Source organism: Malaclemys terrapin, chromosome 5, assembly GCF_027887155.1.
Source record: "Malaclemys terrapin pileata isolate rMalTer1 chromosome 5, rMalTer1.hap1, whole genome shotgun sequence".
NCBI lineage: Eukaryota > Metazoa > Chordata > Testudines > Emydidae > Malaclemys > Malaclemys terrapin.
The window spans coordinates 48,866,724-48,884,048 of NC_071509.1; positions in this window are offsets into that span (position 1 = coordinate 48,866,724).

Genomic DNA, 17,325 nt, shown 5'->3' on the forward strand with positions numbered 1-17,325 from the left:
TTCTACCATGAGTAGATCATGCTTTGTTTGGTAATTGAAGAACTAGATTTATTTTCAACCTTGCCTTATTTTCATTCTTAAGAAAACATGAAAATACGAGGAAGAGCTAAACAGCACCATGCCCAACATTTGTGCCTTTTCTTGGCTTATCTCACCCCACTCTAGCTGCTTTTTCGCCGTGCCCTTCAACCTGCTAAGGCAAGACTCAACTGCTTCAACTGTATTCCAACATCACTACTCTTGCTGTTTATTACCTTTTGCAGGAAGTATTTGTACCCAGGTTTCATATTTACTCCTAGCTTCCTAAGTAAAAGGTCAAATTTTATGTAAAATTTGTAAAGAAAAATTCAGTATATTTCTGACTACAATACAGCTAGTTGAAATTTTCATTTTTTTTCTACAAACGCTATTCCTAATACTTCAAACGTTTTTAATTTTGAAGCCTTTTACCAGTGTAGAAAAAGATTTGACTAGTTATTTGTCCAGACTATTTCTATGGGCCTAATACAGGGATCAAATAAAAGCAAGAGTTACTAGCAACCAGTACCAATTATTTATGACCAGCAATTATATTACAAATGTAAAAGAGAGACTTTTTATTATGGTCATTGTTACTCTCCTCTGTACACATTTTTAAATATTGGCACTTCTTCAATTATACAGGGGCAGCTACTGCTACAATCAAGGAAATTACGAGGGAATTTCTAGCACAGAATTGTTAACTTAGTTAATAGGTTAGTTTCCTCTGTTTGTAAATGCCAATCTAGACACACTACAACAGTTTGTTCTAGGACATACAAATTTGTAGTGGTGTCACCCTGGTCAACTGAGTGGTTAGCATATGGTACAACTGCAAGATCAAGCCATTAATTTACTGGTGACTCTTGTTATGTCTCCTCCTCTCATGCCTTGGCACAGTTACCATCACCTTTAAATTGCTCTGTCTATTTTTTCTCTTTTGTATTTGTTTATTTTTCATCTTTATCTTGATTTTCTTTTTATGTGGTTTTCTTTTTTCGCTGTTTTACATAGGTTGTATCTGTTTTCTTTGTTGTCTGCTGCTCCCAAGGGTAGACCCTATACTTTCTCCCTCTAGCCCTCCTCTAGTGGTTCCTCTTCTTTTGCTGACTTCATGTTGCTCTGATTGGTAGATTTCTGACCACTGGTGTGTCTACTGGGCTACAGCTGAGCTGAGCCAAAAGTTGCAATGGGGGAGGTCTAGGTTGGATATTAGGAAACACTATTTCACTAGGAGGGTGGTGAAGCACTGGAATGGGTTACCTAGGGAGGTGGTGGAATCTCCTTCCTTAGCGGTTTTTAAGGCCCGGCTTGATAAAGCCTTGGCTGGGATGATTTAGTTGGTGTTGGTCCTGCTTTGAGCAAGGGATTGGACTAGATGACCTCTTGAGGTCTCTTCCAACCCTAATATTCTATGATTCTACTCATAGCTGTAGGAGCATATTTGCAGTTGAGTACAAGGCAATACTTTCCACATATTGCTTTTCCTCTTCTTTGCCCAATGTCTTCCCAGATTAGTTTACTGGGAAACACTGCCTTAGTCTGTTGATTAGCCTATGTGCCAATGAGTGGCTGAAACAAAAGCATATTAATACATTTCAGTCAGGCTGATGTATTAACTTTTATCTTTACTCCATATTGACTTACATAGAATTTAGTTAGCTGATCCTCACTCTATTCTGAACTCAACTGGTCATTTTAGAATGTCTTGATCCAGAACTGTGAGGAATGACAATCATACCCAAGAATAAGGAAATATAGTGAATTGGAAATTTTGTAGTCAATATTTCATTAAGTGGAAATGCAGGTTTGAGTGCATTAGTTATTTAATCATTTGTTATTTTAAGAGCCAAATTAGTATACCTTTTATTCATGTCAAGTAGTACCCTACTTAACAAATAATTCTATTTACCTCAATGGAGCAACTTGTGGAATCATTGTGAACCAGTGTATCAGAATCTGACCCTAAATGATTTTGCCAAAACAAGTACTGACTTCTGTTGAAACCAATATCAAGATTTCTTAAGGTGAATGTTACAATGACTCATGTATGAGGACGGAAACTACTCCTAACCATTTATCTTGGGAAGAAAATCATGGAAGTGTTCACAAACAAGAGTCTTGGCAATTTATTCTTATGTGGAAGGTATGAGTCTCTGAAGACAGAAGTGGAATAAAGACTTTTCACAGTTATGCACTTTCCCGCCAAACACCTTCTTCATTTAATCAAAACACTTAAAACTAGAGTCCTCTCTAAGATTTACATGTGGGTTGCATCAAGAAGTGGGAAAATACTTGTGAAAATTCTACAATTTGCTAATAGATTCTGTAGGATGTAATACAATTCTATCAGTCACTATTAGATTCTCTAGGGATGCTGCCTAGCCTGTATTATGCCTTGGTGTTAACCCATCCCTCCAAATCACTAACCTCTAACCAAATCACTGACCTCTAACTTGTAGGGATTTAGATAATTCCTCCAGTTAAGGGTGATCACCTTTAAGTCCACTGCAGAGTAACTGGAATTAAATTCAACAGTTGGACATTAATATCAAAAGTTTCATGACTCTTTCATGCAAACAACAACCACCTTATGTACTCAGTGCTGAATCACAGAATCATAGAATATCAGGGTTGGAAGGGACCTCAGGAGATCATCTAGTCCAACCCCCCAGCTCAAAGCAGGACCAATTCCCAACTAAATCATCCCAGCCAGGGTTTTGTCAAGCCTGACCTTAAAAACCTCTAAGGAAGGAGATTCTACCACCTCCCTAGGTAACCCATTCCAGTGCTTCACCACCCTCCTAGTGAAAAAGTTTTTCCTAATATCCAACCTAAGTATCTGAGCTCCTCCCAGACTAATGTATTTTTCCTCACCATTCTCCAGTGGGTAGGGAAGTATTATTATCCTCATTTTACTGCTTATGTAACTTGCCTGAAGTCAAGCAGGAAGATGTGGCAGAGAAGGAAATTGAACATATCTCTCAAATCCCAAATTAGTGCCCTAATCACTAGACTACTCTTCCTGAGCTCACCCTGACCTAACCTCATACTCTATATGCAGCATTAAGATTCTCAGTCTTTTTTGTCAAACAAGCAGGCCTGTACAATGTGAGCTAATGGAGAATCACTTTTAGCTATGAGTAGAAATGAGGCTTATATAATAACCTTTTTAGACTAGACAAGTTTCTCCTCCCAAGACAATCATAAAACAATGAACACTTCATCCAGTAGAGGGCAAAACAACATACACACTAGCCAGGATATTGAAGTGAAGATGATCACCACAAACATTTATGACTCCCATTCAGGAAAACTAGGTGCCGGCTCTGTAATGGAGGAGAGGGAATAGGTGGCCTTGTAATTTTCTCCATCTACATATTTATTTCTTACACCTGTATAAACAGTGGTGAGCTGAAGCTGGTTTGCACCTGTTCGCAACAACCGGTTGTTAAATTTAGAAGCTGGTATAGAACCGGTTCCTAAAGGGGTGGGTGGGTGAGCAAACTCCAGTCCGCGGGCCACATCCGGCCCGTGGGACCGTCCTGCCCGGCCCGTCTGAGCTCCCAGCTGGGGAGGCTCCCCCGGCGCCTCCTCCTCTCCCCCCCCTGCAGAGCCCCAGCGCGCCGCGCTGCCAGCACCAGCGCTCTGGGCAGCTCTGCAGCTCCTGCTCCTTTGATCGGCATGGTAAGGGGGTGGGGCTGCGAGCGCCAGTGGTTGCGCGGCATCCTTACACAGCAGCATGGTAAGGGGGCCGGGCCGGGGCTGGGAGGAGGGGTTGGATAAGGGGCAGGGAGCGTTTGGAGGGGGTGGGGGAGGGGCGGTCAGGGAACGGGGGGAGGTGGGGTAGGCGTGGGCATTCCGTGGGTCTGTCGGGGTGGTGGAGGATGGGGTCGGGGCAGTCAGGGGACAGGGAGTGGGACGAGTTGGGTCGGGGTGGGGTCCTGGGGGGCAGTTAGGGTGGGGGGTCTTGGGAGGGGTTGGTCAGGGGACAAGGAGCGGGGGGGGTTGATGGGTTGCAGGTTCTGAGGGGGGCAGTCGGGGACAGGACGTGGGTTGGGGTCGCATGGGTTGGGGGAGAGGGGGAGACAGGCACGTGGAGCTTGTACTCACCGCGCAGTTCCCTACCAGGTCTTCGGCGGCACTTCGGCGGCGGGCGGGGGGGTCTTCACTTGCTCCAGGTGAAGTACCTGCTGCCGAAATGCTGCTGAAAACCCGGAGCGAGTATTCACAACTCCCCCCACCCCCCGGCCGCCGAAGTGCCGTCGAGGACCCGGTAGGGAACCGGTTCTTAGGATTTTGGGAGCTCATCACATAGACTCATAGACTTTAAGGTCAGAAGGGACCATTATGATCATCTGGTCTGACCCCCTGCATGCTGCAGGCCATAAAACCGTCCCTACCCCTTCCCTGGACTCTGCTGTTGAAGTCCCCAATCCTGTTTTAAGTGACCTCAATCAGCAGAGACCCTCCTGCTAGAGATCCCTGCCCCATGCTGCGGAGGAAGGCGAAAAACCTCCAGAGGCTCAGCCAATCTGCCCTGGAGGAAAATTCCTTCCCGACCCCAAATATGGCGATCAGTAAGACCCCGAGCATATAGGCAAGAGTCTCCAGCTTGACCCCGTCAGCCATTATACTATTTACCTACCATTGCTTGGTTTTCCTTGACTACTATGCTTTACCATTAAACCATTCCCTCCATAAACTTATCTAACTTAATCTTAAAACCAGACAGGTCCGTCGCCCCCACCGTTTCCCTCGGAAGGCCGTTCCAATATTTCACCCCTCTGACGGTCAGAAACCTTCGTCTAATTTCAAGCCTGAACTTCCCCATGGCCAGTTTATATCCATTCGTTCTCGTATCCACATTAGTACTAAGCTGGAATAATTCTTCTCCCTCCCTTGTATTAATCCCTCTAATATATTTAAAGATAGCAATCATATCCCCCCTCAGCCTTCGCTTTGTCAGACTAAACAGCCCAAGCTCCTCTAGTCTCTTTTCATACGACAGGGCTTCCATTCCTCTGATCATCCTAGTGGCCCTTCTCTGCACCCGTTCCAGTTTGAGTTCATCTTTTTTAAACATGGGAGACCAGAACTGCACACAGTACTCCAAATGAGGTCTCACCAGCGCCTTGTACAACGGAAGCAGGACCTCCTTATCCCTACTAGATATACCTCGCCTAATGCATCCCAAGACAGCATTGGCTTTTTTCACCGCCACGTCGCATTGTCGACTCATAGTCATCCTGCGGTCTACAAGGACCCCTAGGTCCTTCTCCTCTTCCGTTACTTCTAACCAATGCGTCCCCATCTTGTAACTAAAATTGTTATTAGTCATCCCCAAATGCATCACCTTACACTTTTCACTATTAAATTTCATCCTATTTCTGATACTCCAATTCACAAGCTCATTCAAGTCTCCCTGCAGGATATCCCTATCCTCCTCCGAATTTACAACGCCTCCCACCTTCGTATCATCCACAAACTTTATCAGCCCACTCCTGCAATTGGTTCCGAGGTCAGTTATAAATAGATTAAATAAAATGGGTCCCAAAACTGAACCTTGAGGCACTCCACTAGTAACCTCCCTCCAACCTGACAGTTCACCCTTTAATACTACCCGCTGCATTCTCCCCATTAACCAATTCCTTATCCACCTCTGGATTTTCATATCGATCCCCATGTTTTTCAGTTTAACCAATAACTCCTCATGGGGTACAGTATCAAATGCTTTACTGAAATCCAGGTATATTAGGTCCACCGCATTTCCCTTATCTAATAAATCCGTTACTTTCTCAAAGAAGGAGATCAGATTCGTTTGGCACGATCTGCCCTTCGTAAAACCATGTTGTAATTTATCGCAATTGCCACTAACCTCCAGGTCCTCAACTAGTTTCTCTTTCAGAATTTTCTCTAACACCTTGCACACTACAGATGTTAAACTAACAGGCCTGTAGTTACCCGGATCACTTTTTTTCCCTTTCTTGAAAATAGGAACCACATTAGCTATTCTCCAGTCTAACGGGACCACCCCCGAGTTTACAGATTCATTAAATATTATCGCTAATGGGCCTGCTATTTCCCGTGCCAATTCCTTCAATATTCTTGGATGAAAATCGTCCTGTCCTCCCGACTTAGCCCCATTAAGGCATTCAAGTTTTGTTTCTACCTCGGATACGGTAATCCCCCATCCTGAATGCCCCTCTGTAGTGGTGCTAGTATCCCTAATACCTTCATTGGCCTCATTAAACACCGATGCAAAATATTCATTGAGATATTGCGCCATGCCTAGATTGTCTTTAATCTCCTCTCCGGCAATAGTCTTCAGTGGTCCCACCTCTTCTTTCTTTGCTTTATTCCTATTTATGTGGCTGTAAAACCTCTTACTATTGCTTTTAATTCCCCTCGCTAGGTCCAACTCTACACGGCCTTTGGCCTTTCTCACTCTATCTCTACATTCTCTGACTTCACTTAGGTACATTTCCTTACTGATCCCTCCCCTCTTCCACTCTTTGTACGCTTTCTGTCACGGAGTATAGACTGTGGACAGAGGGAGGCAGTTAGGCAACTCACACAAAGCATGTTTAAGGTAAAATACTAAGCAATGCTAGACTTTTGTCCTGTATAAATATTCCAGAAAGCAAAAAGTGTGAACATATTCTAGCTTTAGAACTATTTTGAGGCTTTTAAATTATTTCAATTTAAATTATTTTAATTTTTAATTTTATCAAAGTTGCTTTCCAGGAATATAATGCGTACTATCTTGTGTTTGAGGAGTAGCTGTAAGGATTTTAATTTACAATAGCATTTCAATATCCTATTAAAATCATTACAAGACACATTTAAATCTAATTCCTTGGCCATGTTTTGCAAACTGTATCTCACACATGATGCTGAAGAAACAATGCTTAACTGGAAGGTTGCTTCTTCTTGATGCAGTTATTTGCTCTGTTTTGAGCAACTTCAGAGCTGTTCTAAGCAACTTCAGAGCTGTTCTAACTTGTAGAATCTGGCAACTGCTCCCAAGAGATGGTTCTGCAGCTGGGAGCCTCCCGGGTGTGGCTGTTTTGATGGTACCCCTTTCCCCCCCATATACTTCTGACATGCCCTCTAGACTGGCACCAGAAGGGAGCATGTAGGGACTGCTATGCTGGATCTATTCTACCTGGGAATTCCCTCACACCAAGGGAATCTCCAAGCAGATGGTTAAGGTGGCTTTCCATTTTCTTTGCATTGCAGATGAAACAGGGAGCCAGAAATTGGCCTATGGGTGGAGCAAGATAATCATAGAATCATAGAATCATAGAATATCAGAGTTGGAAGGGACCTCAAGAGGTCATCTAGTCCAACCCCCTGCTCAAAGCAGGACCAATTCCCAGCTAAATCATCCCAGCCAGGGCTTTGTCAAGCCGGGCCTTAAAAACCTCCAAGGAAGGAGACTCCACCACCTCCCTAGGTAACGCATTCCAGTGTTTCACCACCCTCCTAGTGAAATAGTTTTTCCTGATATCCAACCTGGACCTCCCCCACTGCAATTTGAGACCATTGCTCCTTGTTCTGTCATCTGCCACCACTGAGAACAGCCGAGCTCCATCCTCTTTGGAACCCCCCTTCAGGTAGTTGAAGGCTGCTATCAAATCCCCCCTCATTCTTCTCTTCTGGAGATTAAACAATCCCAGTTCCCTCAGCCTCTCCTCATAAGTCATGTGCTCCAGACCCCTAATCATTTTTGTTGCCCTCCGCTGGACTCTTTCCAATTTTTCCACATCCTTCTTGTTGTGTGGGGCCCAAAACTGGACACAGTATTCCAGATGAGGCCTCACCAATGTCGAATAAAGGGGAACGATCACATCCCTCGATCTGCTGGCAATGCCCCTACTTATACAGCCCAAAATGCCATTAGCCTTCTTGGCAACAAGAGCACACTGTTGACTCATATCCAGCTTCTCGTCCACTGTGACCCCTAGGTCCTTTTCTGCAGAACTGCTACCTAGCCATTCGGTCCCTAGTCTGTAGCAGTGCAAAATCTCCAGTGCTGAATCTCTAAAAGCCAGAATCTGTTCCCATAAAAGGCAATGGGCATTTTGCCATTTACTTCAATGACAGCTGGATGAGGCTGTGACATAGGGTGTAAAAGAATGAAGGAATACAGAGAAAAAAGTTCAGTTTGTCTTTTGTCAGGTCACAATTCAGACTTTCACCTCTACACGTCAAAGTTTCACACAGCTTCTCTGCTTTGCATTTATTGGGTCTCAGCATTTGGCAAATACCAGTCTAATTAATTGTATAATGTATTTGCTGTATAATGTATTATATTTGCCCAGTAGGATATCATCCATGACAGAGCCATGCAGGATGTTATTTTAAAATGCTGCCATTTTTTCATCTCCTTACATCCCAAGTGAGTGCCCATGCCACTAGGCTATTGTTGGGGTGGGGGGCTCTCCCTCTCACTCACATTTTTGCCAGTAAAATTGGAAAGGCCTCATTTTCATCCCAATGCAGAATTAAACCAAACTGTTGAAACCTCAGAATTTTTGACAGAAGGGAATCCCCATCCCCCACCCCTCCCAACAGTGGTCAAATGGCAAATATATTCCAGCCACTGGCAAGCAAAGAATAGATAGTAAATCTTTGAGATATGGGAAAGGTTAATGGAAGACCAAAATAAGGAAATAAAATGTTCTCAATGATTTAGTTAGGGACTTTGATATTGAAGGCTAAAAGGGGAAAACAGAAGTTCAAAGACATCTGGGTATAGAACAGTATCTCACGGACAGAAAAATGTAAAGCACAAAGACTTTTTAGTAGATGGGCTTTACAAAATAAGGCAGCTGTGTAGAAGCAGAAGAGATGAATTTTGATTCCACTGAAAAATACCATTTGTTGGCAGGTTTTTTGTTTAACCTGCAGTGCTCATTCAAGCAAAGCAATTGTGTTCAGTAATTTCCCCCACTTTTTAACTCTTACAAATGAGTTGAATAGAGATAAAGAGAAAAAAACAAAAACTGAATTCCTCACTTGTTCTACAGGAACAGTCCAAGAAAGTGCAAGCCCTGCCAACGTATCACAACCTTGCGTCAAAGGAGCCGCCATCTTCAACATTCAGTGCATGGCCTCTGGGACTGCAACTACGGGTACTGATTAGATAAGGGGTTTTTATTTTTATATTTATTTATTATTCTATTGTGATCAGGAAAAGTTTAGATGACCAGGCAGCAATCAGATTACAATAGCTTTTCAGTGCCATTGACCAGGGATGGATTTGCACTAGTGGCCTTATAGTTTGAAACTCATTACCAATCTCATCCAGTCTCATATGAGATTCAATTAATACCAGCAATATAGGCCATTTTATGAAAAATATAACTCTGACAGTGTACAGACTGTACAGACTGGTAACTGAACGTATGCATGCAGCATTGGGTTACCATTCAAGTCTTCCCAGGTCAGAAACATCCTCCATTGACCTAAGGAGCAGCTGTACTCACTCAACCAGAAGAGGGAGCTGGCAAGTGCTTGAATAGGCCTGATATATTCTATCCAGCAGAGGGCAGTAGAAAACATGAAAAAAAAAAAAGCTCATTGCAGAGTTCTATTGTGTAGTTATATATGCAGTTAGGTAGGTAGTTTTTAATACTGCATTTAATATTAATAAGCAATACTATTACCTTTTCACTGAGATTTATTGAATAGATGCATCCTAATTTGCAGTAGGGTAACCAGACAGAAAATATGAAAAATCGGGACTTGGGTGGGGGGTAATAGGAATCTATATAAGAAAAAGACTCAAAAATCGGGACTGTCCCTGTAAAATCGGGACATCTGGTCACCCTAAATTTGCAGTAATATTCACTTGGAGATTTAGGTAAGTGAAGGGACTCTCAAAAGAACACATGAAAATAGAAGCTCAAGTTTTCTTCTGATTTGGAAAATACTGATATATTTATTTTAATTTATTTAGATTTAAAATAATAGAGATGCCTACCTGATACAGTAATTACGATTTCAATTACATCCCAGTAGCAGCCGTCAGTTCCATGGGAACTTAGGCACCCAACAACCTCTCAAAAAGCATACCACAGGCCCTCAAAAAAACCTCTCAAAGAGCCATATTTTGAAGCATGCCTGGAAAGTCCCCAACTCGAGCTATTTTGAAATAAGTGGGAGCAAGTTCCAGAGTCTGAGCATTCTCACAGAGAATGCCCTGCTGTTCCCTCCATCTTGTTTTATACTGAGGAGGATCCAGCTGGAGCACCTCTGCTGATTGCTGCCACGGCAGTATGGCCCAGGGACAGAGGTGACCCCTTGGGTAGACAAATCCCTCCTCAAAAATTCACCACTGCTGGAATGCATACAGAAGAATTGCATCATAATGGCTAGGCAGGTGGCAAGTTGTGTTCACTGCTACTGACTAGCTAAGAATTGCACACATTTTGTTAGACACATTACCCTCTCTACCCCTCTCCCACTACAGGCTATGCGTTGGTCGTGTCCTCCTGTTATATCTTGTCTTTAGACTGTAAGCTATTTGGGTCAGGGATGGTTACATATTACAGCCCAGATTCACAAAGGGATTTAGGTGCCCATTTGACCCACAACCCCCCACACTCAGCTGCTACCCAATCCTGTAGGCACCTAAGCTCATTTGGTGCCTACATTTTCACTGTAAAAGTTATTAGGCACCTGAATTTCTGCCTCATGAAAGCCCACAGATAAGCCAAACTCCAAAGGGGTGACAGAGACTGCCTAAGAGATTAAACACTCTTAAAAATAAAAAAATAATTGATTCAGTCTGTCCTCAGGGAAGGAGAGGATAAGAACTATTTTTCTTTGTTTGGAGAAACTCTTATATACCACAAGCAGGGGAAGGACTCTGCCTGCCCAGATTTGGGTACCTAACTCCCACAGACAAGTGGGGCTCAAACACACCCCTTTCCTCAGGTCTTCTCATTGGCTAGTTTATGTGGCTCCTTGCCTAGAATGCTGGCTTTTGTGGCTCCCATTCTTAAGGACCTCTCTCCCCCCATGCATTATATAGAGAGCTTGGGCACCTAACTCAGGGTCTGTGAATTCTCCTGGGTGGTTAGATACATAAAAGTTAGAAGTTGCAATGTTTAGCATTGCAACACTTATGTCCCTTTGTTGGCCTAGGCTCATCTGTTTGTTCAGCAGCCCACACAAGGAGGCTCAAATCAGATTGTGGCTTTTAGGCGCTACTATAATATAAACATTTAATACTAATACTTCTATTAATAGCCTTACCCCCCAATTACTTCTCAAAAGATTTGAGAGGCCAAATGATTTTTTAAAATAGAACATAATTTAGAATTGCTATTTTCCAAGAAGCAAAATAATCTAACTTGTATTATAAAGTGAAATAAAACATTCAAATATCTCACAGAAAGCTTCAAAAAGCAAATAAAAAGCAGCATTATTTTACTGGAGAAATAATGCAACATGACCTGTGAGGATGGATAATTACTCTCACTCAGCAAGTCTACCCTTATCAATAAGTAGTGTACAAAATACTAGCCACCATTTTTTAGTAAAGATAGTGTAAAATGTCACCAGGCCAATGTGCTTTTATCATACCTATGTTCAAAAAAAGAAGAACAGGAGTACTTGTGGCACCTTAGAGATACCTATGTTGATCACCTGGTTACATTTTTGTGCAGAGCCTACTAGAATGCTTCAAAAAGGTACCCAGTTTGCTTAACCAAATAGAATGCCTTTCAGTTTCTGCCAGCAGGGTCTACACAGGGCAGTTAGAGCATTACATGTTAGAGTGCTTTACAAAAATCACACCTCTCTGGAGTGCTTTGCCGGGCTGTGTAGACAATCGCTGAGCATTTAGCACTGAAGTTACTTCCAGTTTTCATTATTAGTGCAATTGGATGCCGATAAGATGCATAAAAAGCAAACACCCCTGTGTTTTAAAAGGTGGTATGCTTTTGTCATGGAGATTGTCATGCTTAGCTCCTGTGAAAGTGTATTTAGCGCTGGGAGAGGATTAGATGTGCTTATTTGTTTACAGTATCAGGGACACAGTTTCAGTTCAATGAATAACTAGCCCCATATTAGAGGCTTGATTTATGCAGGTTTTGTTTGTTGAAAGTGACATATTCTAGTTTATAAATAAAGTTGACTCCTTATGTTTTCATTACCAAGAAAAAATAAAAATCAATGATCATCTTCCTCATGTGTAACGGTAGTGCGCAACTTTGTTTCTGCTGAAAATCCAGGTTTCCAAAATAAATTGAAAATTATGTTTTTATATCTAAACTATGTACTTGTATAGCCTGCCAGTCAGCATAGTACCAAAGCAATGTGTTTATTTTAATCAAATACTACATGTCTGTTACTACACCGTTCACAATGCTGCTTTGAGGTGAATGGGTATGCTTCCCCTTTAAGCAGCATGAAATGTGTGGGAGCAGGGTTACATATGTCACACAAGTTTATACATTTCTTCAGGGATCCAACCATTTAAAAATTCTTCCCTCACTCAGCTAGAGAAAAGCCTGTCCTCCAACTTTATTTGCATAAACCTAATTACTCCTCCCAGGAACAAGGACAGGCTTAGGCAGCCTCAGGAACCCAAATTAAAGGCAGTTTCCTTTGGGCCAAATTGTGACACCCTTACTCATGCTTAGTGCCATTCTGAGGGGAAAATTCCACCATTGAATATGAAGTAGTCACCTTGGACAGAAAACCCTGAAGCTTGTGGAACTCCTGTAGTTCAGTTGGCTGTGTTACTCCAAGTAGGGTTCTCCTGCCTACCAGTTCCATATCAGAGTAGGATGTGCAGAGTGAGTGACTTCTTCATTCAGGTGTGGAATAACCCAGGCATCTGAAAAACACTTACACCCTTCACCACTGATTTTAAAAAGCAGTTTGGGAGTGGTGCAAGAAGTCAGCATCCTATGGGAAACAGGTGGGGAAGGGGAGGGAAGAAAGGAAAGGGGAGAAGGCAAGGGCTAGTGGGAACATTTTGATGGATTATGAATTTCCAGATGTTAGAAATTGTATGAATTGTACCTTGTGCTGAAAACAGAAATCTACATGTGAATCTGGTCTTAACCACTTAGGAATTGCCTAACTTCTAGATCGGGGTGGGCAAACTACGGCCCAAGGGCCGGATCCGGCCCCTCAGAGCTTTGGATCCGGCCCAAGAGATTGCCACCCCCGGGCCACTCCTGGAAGCGGCCGGCACCACGTCCCTGCGGGGAGGAGGGGGCAGAGGGCTCAGCGTGCTGCCCTCACCTGTGGGTTCCACACCCGAAGCTCACATTGCCCACGGTTCCCCATTCCCAGCCGCTGGCCGCTTCCAGGAGCGGCACAGGGCCAGGGCAGGCAAGGAGCCTGCCCTGGCCTCAGTGTGCACCGCTGCCACCCCAGAGCCACTCCAGGTAAGCGGTACCGGTCCGGAGCCCACACTCCAAACCCCTCCTGCACCCCTGCCCTGAGCTCCCTGCCACACCCCACACCTCTCCTTCACCCCAACCCCCTGCCCTGAGCCCCCTCGTACACTCCGAAACCCCTCCTCCACCCCAACCCCCTACCCTGAACCCCTTCCTGCACATCACACCCCCTCCCACACACCAACCCCCTGCCCCAGCCCTACATTCATGGCCCTGCATACAATTTCCCCACCCAGATGTGACCCTCGGGCCAAAAAGTTTGCCCACCCCTGTTCTAGATGCTTAGCTAGCCAGTGGGATCCACAAAGTCTGGGTTAGATGTCTAGGCTCTTTATACAATGCATGGGGAGAGACAGGAACCTAAGAATGGGATCCTCAATTGCCAGTACATGAGGTGGGAAGCCACCCAAGCTAACCAATAGCATATGTAGAAGAAATTGGTGTGTCTAAAGCTCCACCCCATTCTGAGTGTTAGGCTGGACTGGAGGGAAGTACATATCAGTTTGGATCCACAGTGAGGAACTCTGTCCTACAGTTAGGTGCCTAAGCCGTTCTTGAAAGACTAGCAGTAGCAAATGCCTTAATCCACCCAATAGAAGTCAGTGAGGTGGCAGCAGTTGCAGTCTGCTTCCACTACTCCACAGGTTAAAAGGGAGAGACTAAAAAAAAAAAAAAAAAAAAAGAGTGAAATCCAATAAGATTTTTTTTTTTTAATTCAGACAACCACCATGCAGCTCCAGAAACAGTCACAGCAGAAGCCCCAACCCAGTAGTATCATACATCCTCTTCAACTAACAGGAAGCAGAAAATGTTTTTAAACTCAAAGACTACAACTCTCAGCCTGCAATTCTGGATCTAGCAACACTACATATTCCCCCATCTCAGAACAATAATAATAGCAAGTTAGTGTATTAACACCAGTTTAGTTTTTATTTATTTACTAATTACTTAAAAGAAATGGTAATGTAACTATAATTCGAACACTAGTTGTAAGAGACTTAACCTCCTTTTCCTTTATTACATAACAGTCTCTAGTCCATGCAGGTGGCTGACTGACAGCATGTCTGTCAGGTCCAATACACTGGCGATTATCCTGTATTATCAGTGGGAAAGTAAAATCATCAGGATCAGTTAGATGATCTAAAACACCTTTGCCTCACTATTGGTAAGCAGATACGAAATGAGTAGCTATACATATCTGACTATCTGATAGCTTTTAACCATATAGTCCTTTTTCTCTCCCACAACAATTGTCAGTGGAGATGTGAACCTGTGTCTCCTGTTTCTAAGATTCTAGATTTTTGTATTCCTGATTCACATTTGAATTTCAGTTCCTTGGCCCCCCAACATTTTATATTTTTTGCCTTTTCTGTTCCATTGTTTGTCTTATATCTGGCTGCATGGATATATCAGAGGTAAGTCCCTGTAATCCAGCAACATTTACATTTAGTATACAACTCTCTGCTATGCAATACTTCCGAAGGTGACCTTTGCATTGTAGCATGGTACCTAGCTCTATACATTTGTAAAAAACTTTAGTGAAGGTTGTCCCTGCTTTTCTTTCCAGTGTAGTTATCCTTCAGACTGTCTTTCAAACTTCTACTGTGCCATTCAATTTCAACCTTAGAGTTGAAGGTAATACACAGATGAGCTTCTATGTCTAATGCCCTCTCTACCAGAAAAATTTCTAATTCCAGGGAGGTAAATTGTGTTCTGTTATTGAATACTAATTATTTTTGGTACCCTTCCCTGCTAAAGAGCATCAAGAAGAACTTGATCATCATAGTAGATGTGACCTGTGATGTAAACACCACTTCCAGCCATTTACTGAAGTATGCGTTCAGGGTGATAGCATAGCTAGTCACCTGCCACATTGTCAAATGGACCTATAATGTCAGTGGCAAGTTTTTCCCATGCTGCATCTGGAAAAGGAACAGGCTGTAATGGTAGCCCAGGCAGGACAAGATGGCAGTAATGCAACTTGCAAGTAATGCATGTCGATATAGCTGCTTCAACTTCAGCATCCATTCCTAGCCACCAATACAGGTTCTGTAGAAATTATTTCATTTTGACAATTGCTTGATGTGTCTTGCACCAAGTGTATGAATTTTGGCTGCAGTTCATCTAGCACTCAACCGTTAAAGTATCTCATGTCATGCACCAATCTCGAAGACAAAGTTTGTTGTTTACTGTACAGCAAGAGAGTAAAGCTGAATCAAAGCATTTGGAATTGTGTGGCCATATTGTCAGCAGTTCCTACAATCTTTTTCTAAAGCAGGCATGCTAAGCAAACAAATTTGAATTGTTCTAGTTTAACAGCTGTGAAAAAGTGGAACTACTTTTTAGTCATTATCTGTCTGCATGTCAGGAGAAGGTAAGAGCAGGTGGGTCAAGCAATCAGCAGTCACATTCTTAATTCTCACATATGACAGAGTATAGGCTGCAAGATGGTCTTGCTGACCATCTAGAAAATCATTTTGCTGTGTGGAGATGTTTTTTGTGTTCCTCAGGTTTTCCTGAATACAGTAAAATCATCCAAACACATTGGACTCCAAGCCAATTTTTTAGAATCACAGGCATCATTCTTTGCAAAGCGTTGGGTCCTGATGTAAGTCCATATGGTACACATTTGTAGGTCAAAAGTAGAAAACATCTTTGTTCCATAAAGTTCCATAAACACATCTATAGATGGGAATGGATAGCTGTCAATCACAATGGCTTTATTAGGCTCTCTTAAGTCTATGCAAAGACAAATACCTCCAGTCTTTGTCATCATTATCAGAGAGACCCATTCAGATAATTCAATCTCTTCTATAATACCATTCTGTACTAGTTTTAAGCTCGTATGATACAGACTCCTTAACTGAGAATGGGGGTTCTCCTCTGTACCATTCTCATTAAGTGCAGAATTGGAGTTGGTGCTTAATGGTGCCAGATGGGGTAGAAGCAATGCACCCATTGACTACCTGCACATTTAGCTAAGATAGGAGTACATCTATGCACAATATAGAATTCTGCTAGTATGTATCAAAAGTCAATTACACGGACGCAACCAAGTACAGGAATGCAGTTAATCAAGTAGTACTGTAGGCATAAGCTTTTTGGCAAGTGGCACACATTCAAAGCACTGCAAGTAAAATTGATTCAGGTAGCATAGAAACTGCTGAGCCAGTGTCCAACATTAATTCTACCACCTGGGGCTTCTCTTCTGCTGTAGCAGAAACATGAACAATACACATTATTTTATCCACAACATATGTGGAACTGCTTCTGTTAACACTCAAAACAGTAACATCAGGCACAATAAGGACACATACTTGTTGATTAGGCTGGTTGCTGCAGCATACCTTAGAAAAATATCCAGTCTGTTTGCAGTGATTGCACTGAGCTGCCTTTGCAGGACATACTATGTAGTTTGTGGTGTGTTTAAATCCACAGAGGTAAAATACTTTTCCCTTGTGTATTTTGAAGTCACTGGGCCTGTGACTTCTAATTTGTAGTACTCCTATAATACTTTGCCTGCCTTGTTGTAGTCCATGTCTTTAATGGTTGTATGGCTTGGATTGCAGTCGCTGTAGCTGGACTCTATTTTCACCTCCACCATAGCTGACTCAATATGATTAGCAATGGTTATGAGTTTCTATAATGTCATGTCTGATTCAAGTAGTAGGGGTTCTTTAGTGTGGAGCACAACCAATTTCTCCACAAGCTGATCTCAAATTATTTTGTCTGCCACGTTGCCAAAAATCACATCGACACTCGATTTCCTTAAAGCAGCAATATACTGATCTGTTGACTCCCCTATTTTTTCTTTACGCTGGCAGAATTTATAGCATTCCACTTCCACATATACTTTAGGCACACAAAAAATCTTTAATGC